Source organism: Columba livia, chromosome 2, assembly GCF_036013475.1.
Source record: "Columba livia isolate bColLiv1 breed racing homer chromosome 2, bColLiv1.pat.W.v2, whole genome shotgun sequence".
Lineage (NCBI taxonomy): Eukaryota > Metazoa > Chordata > Aves > Columbiformes > Columbidae > Columba > Columba livia.
In genome coordinates this window covers 160,903,931-160,918,125 of record NC_088603.1, presented here as the reverse complement: position 1 = coordinate 160,918,125, position 14,195 = coordinate 160,903,931, and positions in this window count along the sequence as shown.

The window sequence follows — 14,195 nt, the reverse complement described above, 5'->3', positions numbered from 1 at the left end:
TAGATGTTAAAGCAAGGCTCTCCCATTCCTTTAGCAGAGAGGCTTGGTTCAAGTCAATGGGATCCACTCAGATGCCCTCAGCATGTGCAGAAAGGAGAAACAAAAGGAAACAAAATAAAACAACATACCCAATGACACGTTTGCGCAGATGAAACATTTATATGTCCATTTGATCTTGGAAATGTAATTACCGCCACTTGCCCATTGATTGTAGCGAGGCATATTGACCAGCCATGGTACTCATGGAGTCTTTATCCATCTGCACTAAACGATGTATCCATGAGACCGAGCCTGGAGCCAACTGTTCCCATGGCTCCAGCCCCTTAATGGCAACCTCACCTCAGAATCATTGAATCATCGAATGGATTGGAAGGGACCTTCCGAGGTCATCTAGTTCCCACCCCTGCCATGAGCAGGGACATCTTCACCTAGATCAGGTTATTCAGAGTCCCATCCAGCTTGGCCTGGGATGTCTCAAGGGATGGGGAAAACCACCTCGATGGCATCACCCTAGAGACAGCAAACATCTTTTTCCTCTCAAGAAAGGGCTGCTTCAGGATGTGGCATTGTCTTCTCCCATCACCAGCTTGTATTACAGTGGTCCATCCAGGAGGTTTAAGTCTGCATCTCTTTAGGACAGGGGTGTCTGGGATGAGCCCTTCTTGTGAAGGTTCTCAGCTGGGCCAGGTCAGGAGCTGGGGTGATGCAGAATGCTTCATAAGCAGCATGGGGTGCCAAGTGGAGAAGCTGGGATGACTGGGCACTTGTGCTGTCCATCTGAGGAGAAGATGGCTATTGCTCTGGTCCCAAGGATTTGGGAAATAACAGCCTTCCTGAGGGCTGCCCATGCGCATGTGTCATCTGCAAATGCACACAGGGATCCCACACATGACGACTCTTCTGGGGCAAGCACACATGAGGAAAAATTTTTTTTACAATGAGGGTGCCAAAATACTGTCCCAGTTTGCCCAGAGAGGTGGTAGATGCCCCATCCCTGAAGACATCCAAGGCCAAGCTGGACAAGGCTCTGAGGCACTTGACCTAGGTGGTAGATGCCCCATACCTGAAGACATCCCAGGCCAGGCTGGACAAGGCTCTGAGGAACCTGACCTGGTGAAGATGTCCGTGCTCATCACAGGGGTTCGTCTGGATGAGCTTTGAAGGTCCCTTCCAATCCAAACTATTCTATGATTTTATGTGCTTCCACCTCTTACCAGCCACCCTAGGGGGTTTGTGCCTGTTCTGCTGAGCTGGTTGCACTTGCAGCTGCATGTTGGCAGAGAGAGCAGCAAGCTCACATGAGCAGAAGGTGCTCAGTCTCCTCCAGACATACGGGTTCATTGATTCCATTGGGTTTAGGATGGAAAAACCCAGAGCAAATTCACAGAATCCCCCTGCCCTGAGGCAGCCATAGCTTCTACATTGACCTGTATAAGCCCTCAGCTCTGCAAGGGTGAATATACACATGCACAAAAATGTGCAGGAACATACACATGCAGACACATGTATACCATGTTTCCCCAAAAATAAGACCTATCCAGAAAATAAGCTTTAGCATGATTTTTCAAGAGTTTTGAAGATGCTTGAAATATAAGCCCTACTCAAAAAATAAACCCTAGTTACAGTTCATTAAAAAGTCAATTTAAATCATGTCCAGGCAGCTATACACGTAAAAAAAAAGGCATCTTTTGGAGCAAAAATTAATATAAGGCCCTGTCTTATTTTTGGGGAAATGGGGTAGTATGTTTCGCACCCTCCGTGCAAAGTCACGATGCAATCATAAACAGGGGAAACCCTCTGATTTTAACCCCACCAAAACCCAGTGTGAATCAGATCAACCACTTTTTGTGCCTCATTTGCGCTACTGAGGCAGTTGGCAAAGTCAGTAGTAAGGGCATGAAAGTCTGTGGTTTTACTGCAAGTGGTGTTTTCTGTTGTTTGTTTTCCTTGAAATTCTCCATGTTTTCAATTAGAAAATTAAAATGCAAAGCATCAACTTCAAGGTTTCTGATAAATGAAAACATTTTTTAAAGGCAAATTTTATTGTTTTTAGCAGACATAGGGAAATAATACCTTGAAGGGGTCAGTGGGATTCAGGCTTTTAAAGAAGACCATCCAAATACCACTTTTTTCTGGAAATTTTCCTGAAGTAAAAACTTCATTTCCCAACTCCTTCTTCAGTTGGAGGTTTCTGTAGGCTCTAGAGGGTTTTCATCTATTTTCCCCCTTTCCCTTTTTTTTTTCTTTTAAAAAATAATAACCCTTTCATTTAATATTTCTAAGGGAAACCTACTGTTAATCTGTCCAAACACTGCAAGTAAGGGCTGCCCAGTGTGCGGTAACAGCCATCTACCTTACAGCAATAACGTCACAAATAGATCCCCGAGGGGAGGTGAAAATCCTGATATAATATTGTCCGTGATTCCCTTTCAGCAGAGATGTAACCGTTTTACAACCAGATAGGAGTGTGGAGAGAAAGGAGGATCAAACTGGAAGGGGATGAGCATGGAGATGAGAATTATGCACTCCATATATATAGGACTGGGGCCTGGGTGCCTGGGACTTCGCTGGCTGTGGGTTTTTGGGGTTGTAGGAGTATGAGCAGTGACACGTGCGTGGTGAAGTTGGGAGACATAGAATCATAGAATCACTTTTGTTGAAATCATAGAATCACCTTCAAGATCATGGAGTCCAACCATTAACCCAACACTGGCACTAAACCGTGTCCCAAAAACCTCATCTTCACGTCTTTTCAGCCCCTCCAGGGATGGTGACTCCACCACTGCCCTGGGCAGCCTGTTCCAATGCCTGACAGCCCTTTGGGGAAGAAATTGTTCCCCAGATCCAACCTCAACCTCCCCTGGTGCAACTTGGGGCCATTTCCTCTCATCCTGTCACTTGTTCTTTGGGAGCAGAGACCAACCCCCTCTATGCTCCAAGCTCCTTTCATGCAGTTCAGAGATCAGAAGGTCTCCCCTCAGCTCCTGTTCTCCAGCTGAACCCCCCAGGTCCCTCAGCCACTCCCATCACACTTGTGCTCCAGCCCCTTCCCCAGCTCCGTTCCTTTCTCTGAACTCGCTCCAGCACCTCAAGGGCTTTCTTGTCATGAGGTGCCCAAAACTGAACTCAGGATTCAAGGTCTGGTCTTCACCAGTGTCCATTACAGTCCAAACATCATCCAGTCTCTTCTGGCTTATATCCATACAAATCTAGTCATGCCACCAAAATCCTTCCTGGTTATTGCTAGCGAGTCTCACATTAAGCAGTGATGGGTACAAGGCAAAGACAGAGGGAGGATAACATTGAGGGCCATGAAGATGATCAAAGGGCTGAAGCACCTCTGCTATGGGGACAGGTTGAGAGAGCTGGGGATGTTCATCGTGGAGAAGAGAAGGCTCTGGAGAGACCTTATTGCAACCTTTCTGTACTTAAAAGGGGCCTACAAGAAAGCTGGGGACAGACTTCTCAGCAGCGTCTGTTGTGGTGGCACAAAGAGTAATGGCTTTAAACTAAAAAAAAAGGGGAGATTCAGACTAGACATAAAGAAGAAATTTTTTACAGTGTCGGAGCTACTCCACAGGAACAGGTTTCCCAGAGAGGTGGTGGATGCCCCACCCCTGGAGACATCCCAGGCCAGGATGGACCAGCCTCTGAGCAACCTGATCTGAGTGAAGATGTTCCTGCTCATGGCAGGGGTTGGACTGGATGAGTTTTGGAGGTCCCTTCCAACCCAAAGCATTCTGTGATTCTATGACTCTGTGAATGTGAGTTATCCCTATTATTCTCTAATGGGAAGAGGGCAGGATGCTGGGGTTCATTTCAGGTTCAGTCCCCCTCCTGCTACTAGATGCTCTGGGAGATGGGGTCCATCCTTACCCTGCACCTCAGTTACAGAAGGGGGTTTGAATAACTGGCAGTTGCTGGTAGTGCTGCAGGACACTGAGCTGTGTTGGATGTTCCCTTCAGATGCCTCTGGTCTCTGAAATCCTCTCTGAAGCCGCTCCTAAAGCAAGACAGCCCCATGCAGGGGCACACGGGGAGGTTTGAGGGTGTGCAGGTCTCTAGGACCACTCCTGGTCATTGCCACCCTGTTGGACTGGACCTCTCCGGTCCTGCACTTTCTGGTCTAAGTCTTGCATGAACATTTCATGTTTTCAGTTTACAGAGGGGTGAGGAAAGGGTTAAGAGGATTGAGGGCTGCTCAAGCGCCCCTGCTGTGAGGCTGGCAGCCCCCCACCAGCGTTCTCAGGGTGGAGAGGAGGGCTGTGGGTTAAGGACACCCCAGGGAAGGCTGCCTCACACAGCAGCCCATTTCTAGAGACTTTTTTTCCAAGCTGTGCTTTATTTACCTGTTCAATATCAGAGAGCAATTCCCACTGCAGCCTTAACATTACACGCTACAAAGTGCTAACTCCGCGAAACACAGCTTGCTCTTAAAGGAGCACATGCCGTAGCATCCTGCATCCCACAGGCAGATGAGGCACCTGTGCACCCCCCAAAAAAATTCCCCACCAGGGGCCCACTGGCTGCACAAGAGCATCTGGATTTGCACATGCAACATCTTCCCACGTGCTCACAGATAAAGTGCGTTTGCACACTCAGAGAGGGATGACAGCCCCACGTGTGTGCCTGCAGCAAAGCTCTGATCGTGACATGTTGCCAGCGTGCACTGCACACACACACACACACACCAGAGCTGGAGGGGAATTTGCTCAGATGCTGCCTGGGTGGGGGCTCAAATGTGCTCGTCCTGTGCCCATCTGGCTCTGAACCTGTCCATTGGAGGCTGTCCAGGGAGTTATGGAAATAGGAGCCCACTGCAGCAATGGAGAGCAGGGAAAAATCAGAGGATAACGTATGAAGGGGCAAGGAGATGCATCCCAGAGCTCTGCGCCTTGCTATTATTTTTATATATATGTATTTTTTTTAGTGAGGTCTGGGTGGGCTCCGGGAAGAAAAGGGGCTGAGAAATCACTGCTGGGATGAGAAGATGCTGCAGGTTGGAGAGTCCTGTGCCAGCACCTTGCCACCAGCAATGTGTCTGTGACCCAAGAGGCAGAGACAACTCTCAAAAGACCTTGCTCAGCCCTGGGTGCTCCTTTGGCTGCACCAGCCCCAAAGCCTTTGGGCAACCCAGGAGCCCTTGAGACACCGGTGGATCCCATCTGTGGTGTGACACCCCTGTCCCTCCCCAGCCCACTGATTTGCATTGCTCTTGATTGTGAAATCCCATCTCCATCCTCATCGTGTCCCGAGGTAGAGAGAAGGATGAAGGCTCATGGGCATCGCAATCTGTGATTTGTCGCTGCAACTCTGTCTCCAAAACAGGTGCCTCTCCCTGGGAATAAGAATATTTCCCAGGGTTTTCTGGTACAGGGGGAGGCCCTGGAGTCCCCCCTGCCCGCCGGTGACAGATGTGCTCATCTGCTGGCGGCTTCTGCTGCCAGTGGCTCCCCTCCTTGTGCTGGGGTGATAAATGGATTTGCCCTGCATGAAATTGCTGGCAGCAGCTCGGGCGATCCATCAGCGGCTCCTTGCTCACCACTTTTCAGTTCCCCAGGTGAGCTTGGTATCCACAGCCTTTCATCGAGGCTCGGAAGGCCTGGGAACAGGGACAGGGGGACATGGGGTCCAGGGTAGCAGGAATATCCTGGTGGGGTTCACCCTATTGGTTCCCCAGGGATTGGTGGGAGGTTTCAGTGCTTTAAAAAAAAAAAAAAAAAAAAAAAGACAAAAAGCATCTTCACATCCATTTGTTTTAACTCCAGATTTTTTCATTTTAAAGTCTACTGGGTACTATCGCAGTTAGGTCTTGTCCCCTTGGGGAGCTCGGTCTGGAGGAGATCAACTCTGCCCTCAGTCCCTGGATGGCAGGGGGATGGAGAGGGGCTGTGGAGGTTGGACAGGGACAGTGGGGCCAGGAGAAGGTGATGGGCTGGGGATCACACTGAGGAGCTGCTCCCTGCCTTGAGCCATGCTTGGCAGAGCCCAAAGATTAATGCTTGTCCTTGCATTTCCGATGGAAACCCGTCTGCCCTGGAGGAGCTGTCTTGCCTGTACCTTCCCTGCTGAATCCTGGATGCTGAGATGGGGAAAATCCTCTCTGAGAGGGTGCTGCATGGTGATGGGGAAGGTGGTGGGGGTCCGTCTGAGCTTAGGCTTCAGTTTTCTCCATGACATGAGGCAGAAGCTGTGGATGCCATTGCAGTGTGGACATTGACCTGGATTTGGATGGGGATGTTCATTCAAAGGAATGGGGAGGGTTGAAACCTGCAGCCACAGCCAGGAGAAACATAAGTCAGGTCCTGCTAAATTGTGGATTCCCAAAACCCCCAGGCAGGGCTTGCAGGTATTATAAATGCTTCCACCAAGGGGATGAGCTGATTTTCTTCTGAGCTGAAACCTTCTCCCATCTCCTCTTGCCATAGATGTGTTAAGGAGCTGCCTGCAGGTGCTGGGAGATGCTTCTTTCTCACTTGCAGCAGCAGAGGGGAAGGGAGAGCAAGGAGAGGGCAAGAGAAAGGTCACAGCTCATGGACCAAGGGTTGCACAAAACCTCAGCCCAGCTGTGAGCAAAGACTTTCCTGCTCCCTGTGGGTGAGGATGAAGAGACAAACTGGGCATCTCTGACAGCTCATGAGGAACATCTTGGTGCCTCAGCAAGTGTGTCCCTGGTGAGGGGACCCCCCAAGGATGCTGCACCCCCAAAAGCATGGCTGTTTGCCACTGTAGCACAGTGTTGGGGCTCAATCGATAGCTCTGGATATAAAGAGCTGCAGCAGCAGTGTCGGCGTGGGCTTGGGCAGGGTAATGGATGGGAAAAGCTGGTTCACTGAGAGGGAATAAAAAAAAAAAAAAGAGAAAAAAAATCGATGGGCAGGATTGAGATGACATCATATCGCCATTATTATATCATCAGCACCGCGCTGCTGATTTATCGCTCGGGTAATCACTCTCCTTGTGCACCCACTAGCCTCGGCGTCTCCTGCTCTTCTTACACCAGAGCTCTCAAAAAGCATCTCTTGGGTTAAAAAGGAGAGACCAGGGCTATTACGGGCCCTGTGACATCCCTCTGGCCTCCTTATCCTCTGCAAACATCCCCAGAGGGGTTTGGGGAAAACAACGCTGCTGGTTCTTCACCATTCACCTTTTCATCAGGGTGTGCTGGTGCATCCTTTGGGGATGAGCCTTTGCTCAAAGGCTTCCTGAGCTTGTGCTAACCTTTGCGCTCTTAGAATGTTTTCGTTGTTTGCCTTTCTTTCTGCAGAGGCAAACACGGAAAGAAGAGCCCAGTCCCCTTTGAATGGCCAGATCCTGAATGGTGGGATAAAAAAAACCCCTTTCAAATCTTTTGGTGCATCATAAAATCATAGATCCGTAGAATCACAGAATCATTTTGTTTGGAAAAAGACCCTCGAGATCATCAAGTCCAACCATTAACCCAGCAATGGCACTAAACCATGTCCCTTAGAATCTCATCAAAGTGTCTTTCAAACACCTCCAGGGATAGCGATTCAACTGCACGTTTTATACTTGTCTTGGTACCAGGATAGAAATTCAGCTCATTGACTTTCCTACTTTCCCAGCCTCCTTTTCCATCCCTTTCTGTTGAGCTTTGGTGGAGATAACATCAGCACAGCACAATACCTGCAGCTTTTCATTGTGAATACGGAAGGGAAAAGGCCACGATGAGGATGTCACCTTCAGCTACGGTTTTCTCTTAAAACACAAATAATCATGTTGGCTTCATTCTGATTTAAACAAAAGAATGAAAAAAAAAAAAAGTCAGGAGAAATCAAACACGCCCCAAATTGGGTAATTAAGAAGTTCGAGTCTCTGTAGAAATATTAACTTAGTAGCATTACATACATATGGCAATTTTTAACGGCCATTCAAGCAATTTAATATGCACTTTAATATATCTGTGTTCTCCACAACATGGGGCCTGGGCAGGGAGGCTGATTTCGGCTCAGCGAGGATTAAATGATTTGGTTATATCGCATAAGCAGCTGAGGAAATGCCGCCTCCCATCTCTCCACCTGGAGATTAGAGAAGATAAGGGGCAGCGCAGCCCAGCTAGCTATCCCATGTTCCTCAGTTTCCCTTCTCTGTCAACCGGACTGCTCCAAGGAAGCAACAGCATGAGAGATCTGGGGGACACATCTGGAGGAACAAGCCAACTAGAGATGGGAAAAGCCAAAGCAACCCCCCCCAGCCCTGGGTCCTTGCAAGCCACGTAACCCTCCCCTCTGTTTTTCACAGCGTTTAGAGGCACCTTCACAGCACAAGCAGCTGTTCCCATTGCAGGGATAAGCCCCGAACCCCCAACACTCCCAGTCCCAACACCTGCTATTAATTTTCAAGCTCTGCCAGGCAGTGACTCACTGGTTTTGCTGACATCCCGCTATAGCCCTGGTGCAGCCATTGCTTTCCTTCTGCTGCTAATTTTGTTGCCTTGTTAACAAAACTGCGATAATCGTGTTGGTTTTGGCAGGACTGATTGTTCACGAAGCCCCTCGGCTTTTTTTTATTGCTGCGTTCCCACCACGGGAGCAGCCCCCCTGCCTTGTTGTTAAGCCTGGGTTCATTATCCGATCCCCAAACTCAGCACTTCAAGGCTGCAGCGGGTGTTGAGGTCACACAATCTCATTGCACCTGACTCCCTTTCGGGACATGCAGCATCCAGATGTGCAGTGCTCAGTGCCCAGCTGTTCTGAGTTCGGTATCCAGCTGTGCCATTCTCCGGATCCCCATACAGAGCTCAGTGTCCAGCTGTGCTGCATTCACTATCCAGCTGTGCTGGGCTCCTCATGCCTGCGTGAGACTCAGAATCAGCTCACACAGAGCTCAGCATCAGGCTGAGCCGCATCCAGATGTGCAGAGCTCAGCGTCCAGCTGTGCTAGAGTTGGATCTGGCTGTGCTGGGCTCCTCATGTCTATGTGAGACCCAGCATCAGCTCACACAGAGCTCAGGACCATGTTGAGCCACATCCAGATGTGCAGAGCTCAGCATCCAGCTGTGCCAGAGTTGCATCAAGCTGTGCCAGAGTCATATCCAGATGTGTAGTGCTTCCCATCCCTGTGTAGGACACATTGCTAGCCCATTACAGCTCAGCATCCAGCTGAGCAGCATCCAGATGTGCAGAGCATCAGTGCACAGTGTGTATCTCACAGGATTCAGCATCCAGCTGTGAAGAGCTCAGCACTGGGTTGTTCTGAGGCATCCTGGCCATGCAGTGGAAAGGACTTGGACATCCCTACCAAGGCAGGAGTCCAGAGGGAGGCAGAGATGATTCACAGCCGGTGGTTGACAGCAGGGATTCACTCCAGGGAAAGGGCAGAGAAAGGTTTGGCGGAATGGAAATATTTAATCACTGAGATATCATCGGGCTGAGCTCTTTCCTCGGGGAAATTTTTCTTAAAATATTTCCAATGAGCATTTCTTTGTCTGAAAGAGTTACCTGCATGTTATGGAGGGGTTGCAGTTTGGTTTTCTTTCAAAAAGTTGTGGATCTTATGTCCCTGGATATTATGGCACGAAAGCTGCTACGTCAATATATACATTGACCCTGGTTGCAGCATCCACGTGTCTCTTCTTGGCAACTTGATGCATCATCAGGGGGTTAATGAGGGATGCAGGGGAGGCAGAGGGGACATTTGAGACCCCTCCAACTCAGTGCCTGGGTGGTGGCAGCCTGTACTGTGCTCCACAGCTGAGCTGGTGGCCCGAGGTGGCAGATGCCACCATCCTGCCCGGCCACGCGGCTCCGGACGCAGCGATTTCCCAGGAGCTTCGCAACACAAGGTTATGGACTTTCTGATTTTTAATTAATGCGATTGACTCGGTGCGTGTTGGGAAAGGGGAGGGCCGGGGACGGGAAATTGTCCCTTTGAGGGACAAACCCTGACAACCTTGTCATCCCCAATTAGCGGGTAATTACCTCAATGACGTACATCTTTATTAATCCAATTAATAGAGCGGGTGGCATGACCTCGGCAGATCTGCTGACTCAGGGTGATGCTCGCCAGGAGGGGACACAGGAAGGGGGTGGAGGAAGGAGTGAGTTCCTCCTCTCCCAACCCCTCTTCTTCATCACTAATTAGAGTGGCTGCTTGCAAACCCACGCGCTGGCATGGTTTGAACAGACAGGGATTGTCTTCCAGCCTCATCCCAACTGCTTCCTCCTTTATTCCTCCTTTCCCTATCTGCTGTCCATCTGCTTTCTTGTCTGTTTGTCCCCTTATTCCTCTATCTTCCAACAGAATCACAGAGTCATGGAATAATTTGGAAGGGACCTTAAAAAATCACCTAGTCCAACCCCCTGTAATGCTCAGGGACATGTTCAACCAGATCGGGTAGCATTTCTGGAGACCTACATAATTTCGATTACAGCTTCCATATTTTTACCAAAGGAAAATTTTGTTTTCCTATCGATAACTTAACTTGACACAGACGCATTAAATCTTTATTTTGAAATAGGACTTTAAAAGCAAAGAAATGAAAATTAAGTTTACTTGTTCAGAAGTGTTGGTAGTCAGATTATTGTTTAAATATAGCAAATTTGTCAACAGCACCCTAAAATATCTCTTCATAAGGCTCACTAAGCACATTTGTTAAATGAATTCAAAGACAGTAAAATGAGTTCTTGCAGGCCATCTTAAAGATCTGTATGACTAGTGATTTTTTTGGCCCTTTATATGTAATAAACACTTATCTGGGGAGAAATAACCCTATCTCAATGTGTTTAGCCCCAAACAATGATGATCCAGGACGTGGGGATATCTCCCATCCTGCCGTGCTGGGCTCATCCCCAGTGACTTCTTTAAAGGGCTGCAAAGGTCTCAATGTACAAAGCTTCCCTGGATGGAGAAAAGCTCAGTGCTGGGTGACAGGATGGATGGAGAGATAGATGGATAGACAGATGGATCAATGGAAGGGTAGAAAGGTGAATAGATATATAGATAGACTGAGAGGCAGATGGATGGTTAGATAGGTGGATAGATGAACTGGTAGATAGATGGAGAGAGAAACAGATGGACAGGCTAAATGATGGATAGGTAGATGGATGGATAGATGGATGGATAAATAAGCAGGTAGGTGGATAGATAGACTGAGAGAGGTGAATGAATAGATGGTGGATGGATGAAGGGATATTGATGGGGCTGGAACAAACAGATTGATGACCCTGATGTGAGTATGTCTGTGTGTGCATGTATATGTATATATATGTATATGGGACCAAGTGTTTAGGAACCTGTGGGGATATCTGGACGAACTGATGGGTAACTGCAGGGTCACGTGCAGGTGGAACAGGTGGGGACACAGTCAGATCAATCAGTCAGGCCATCCAGTATGGATGCTGGTGCTGCCTGCACGTGCCGATGGGCTTTGTGGACCACAGCTGCTTTTCCTGGCCAGTTGTAAAGGGGACACCCTCTCTAAGCCACAGGGGGTGCATCACAAATGATGGTTCCTCCTCTCACTTAAGGGACATCCTCAGGGGGCTGGTAGTCTCCCTGAGGAAGGGGACACTGCGAAGGTCTTATATCCCCATGGCCACTGGCTGGGCTGGGATTTGCTGCTGGGCACTAACCAGGCAGAGCAGCAGCAGGGGAAGGTATAGGAATATCTTTCTTTTTCTTTTTTTTCTCATAACTCTCTTGTGGAGCGACCTCTTCTCTGTCTTTCCCCGCAGATGGAGCCTCAATTAAATTCGGAAATACATTTTTTAATAGGACTTTCACCTCAGCTCCCTCCTGGGCTATTAAAGCCATTATGGCAGAGTTAAGTAAAGAACTAGCGGCCAGGCAATAAGCTTGAGAGCCTCTGTTGCTGTCATCATATGTTTATGGCCCAGGCAATGTTTGCTTTATTAAAGATTCAGGAGTCATTTCTGAAACGGCTCAGTTCTGTCCTTCCCATTAAAGACTGGGCTTTGGCAAAGGAGGCCCCTTCGTGAGTGCAGGAGAAAGATAAGAACTGCTCCTGAGATGGGAAAAAAAAACCCACAGCAGGCTGAGTTTGTTGGGAGAGTCTTGGGACTTCGTAGGAAAGGAGGAAGAAGCAGAACAGGGAGATCCAGCCCATAGAGCTGCTCTGCATTTATTGCCCCTGGGTGCTGCAGAGAAGCCCCTCTATTTACACTTGGCCCCCATGAGTTGAGTGGGACCCACAGCTCCTGGAGGATCATATAAGCTGCTGCTTCAGCTCACTCAGCCCTGCAGTGAGATCACATCAGCTGGGCTTGTTCCAAGCCATGAGAGATCCCCACTGGGTAACAGGACCCTGAAAACCCCACTTTCCCCACAGCATCACCCTCTTGCTACATAGCACGACCCTCTTGCCCTGCAGCATGTTTGAGGGAGCTGGGGTTGTTTAGCCTGGAGAGAAGAAGGCTGAATTGAGACCTTTATCACTCTCTGCAACTATCTGAAAGGAGGTTGTAGCATGGAGGGTGTTGGTCTCTTCTCCCAAGTAGCAAGTGACAAGATGAGAGGAAATGGCCTCAAGTTGCACCAGGGGAGGTTCAAATTGGATACTAGGAAGAATTTATTCACAGAAAGGGTTGGGAAGCAGCGGAACAGGCTGCCCATGGAAGTGGTGGAGTCACCATCCCTGGAGGGGTTTAATTCAGTGATCTTAAAGGTCCCTTCTAACCAAAATGATTCTATGATTCCGTGTCTATCTTGCTCCATAGTACGACCCTCTTGCAACCACCTTGGCCCACAGCATGACCCTCTTGCTCAATAGCATGATCCCATTGTGTTATAGCATGATCTCCTTGACCAATAGCACAAGCCTCTTGCTCCATAGCATGACACACATAGCATGACCCTCCTTCATCAGAACTTGACTTCCTTGCCCTCTAGCATGTCCACCTTGCTCCATACCGTGACCTCCCTTCATCACAGCATGATCTCCTTGCTCCACAGCATGGCTCTCTTGCCCTCATTGCTCACTGTAGACCCAGACTGTTTTCCCAGTGCATCGTGTAGCCCGTGAAAGCCCCACATCTCTGCTCCAGCCTCAGTCTCCTGTGCCAGTGAGTTTGCTGCAGTGGAAAATTGCCCATCTCATGCTGTTGCTATTGCAAATAGATGGTCAGAGACAGCTCCTCATAGGGGGATGCAAATCCCAAAACAGGGCAGCTTTGTACTCTGTTTAGGGTAAAAATTTTGCAGAATAAAATAAGGAAAGAGAGTTTATGTGAAAGCTACTAGCTTAGAAAAGGCGACCCTTAACCCAGGACAAGTTCTGGGGATGAATCCAGTAGAGGACCAGCATCCTTCCCCATCCTCTTTTGGATTAGAGAGCACAAACCCTTCAGAAACACTCAAGTACAGCAGAAAATCAGGCACAAGGGATCAAAGGAGGTTCCCCTCTCCATCTGTGCCCCTCTGTTGGACCAGGTCCACCCTTGGCCAGTTCTAACCTGCTCCCATGCAGGAGATGCTAGATCCTGTGCATGGGAAGGTGGCTGAGCACTCCCCAAGGACAACACGAGGATGAGGGTTATCCCCAGCCATCACTTTTGTCCCTGGTAGTATGCAGCTAAGGCTGATGGGCCCTGGGGACAGGCAAGTGTCTGGCAGGTCCCTGTTAATGGCAGGTCACCTTTCCTCCTCCCCCAGCAACACTTTGCCCATGGGGCAGATGCAAGAGGACTTGCTGTTGGGCAGCATCGAGGCAATCGCTGGAGCAAGAGTTGCCTTGCATGTGAGCGCATAGATCAGTTTGCACACAGGCATGTGTAATGGAGCTACATGCATAGCGGCGTATGTGATGACTGGGGACTCGAAAACCACCCCACCCTGTGCTGGGGTGGCTTGGGGTGACCAAGAGCTGTCTGAGCTGTGATGAGCAGGATTCAGCATGTACCGACTCTGCCCTCTAGCGCAATGTTGCCAGCTTACAACTCCACCAGCTCCTGAACCTGCTGGTCTCCCTTCCCTTCAACCCCCAGCGCCTTGACCTGAAGCTCAACCTTGGCCCACCTGGCTCTGCTGTCCTGCTGGCCTCACACCCCTGCAGCACAGCCCCTCTTGTGTGGCCTCATGTCTGATGACCCTGTTTGCTGCCATGTAAGGCCACAGAAGAGAGTTTGAGCACCTCCAAGCTGCTGGGGAGCCAGGGCTGAGATGGGACCTGGCAAATCTCTGAGAGTACCTTGGCAAAGCTTTTAGGATGAGCCCAG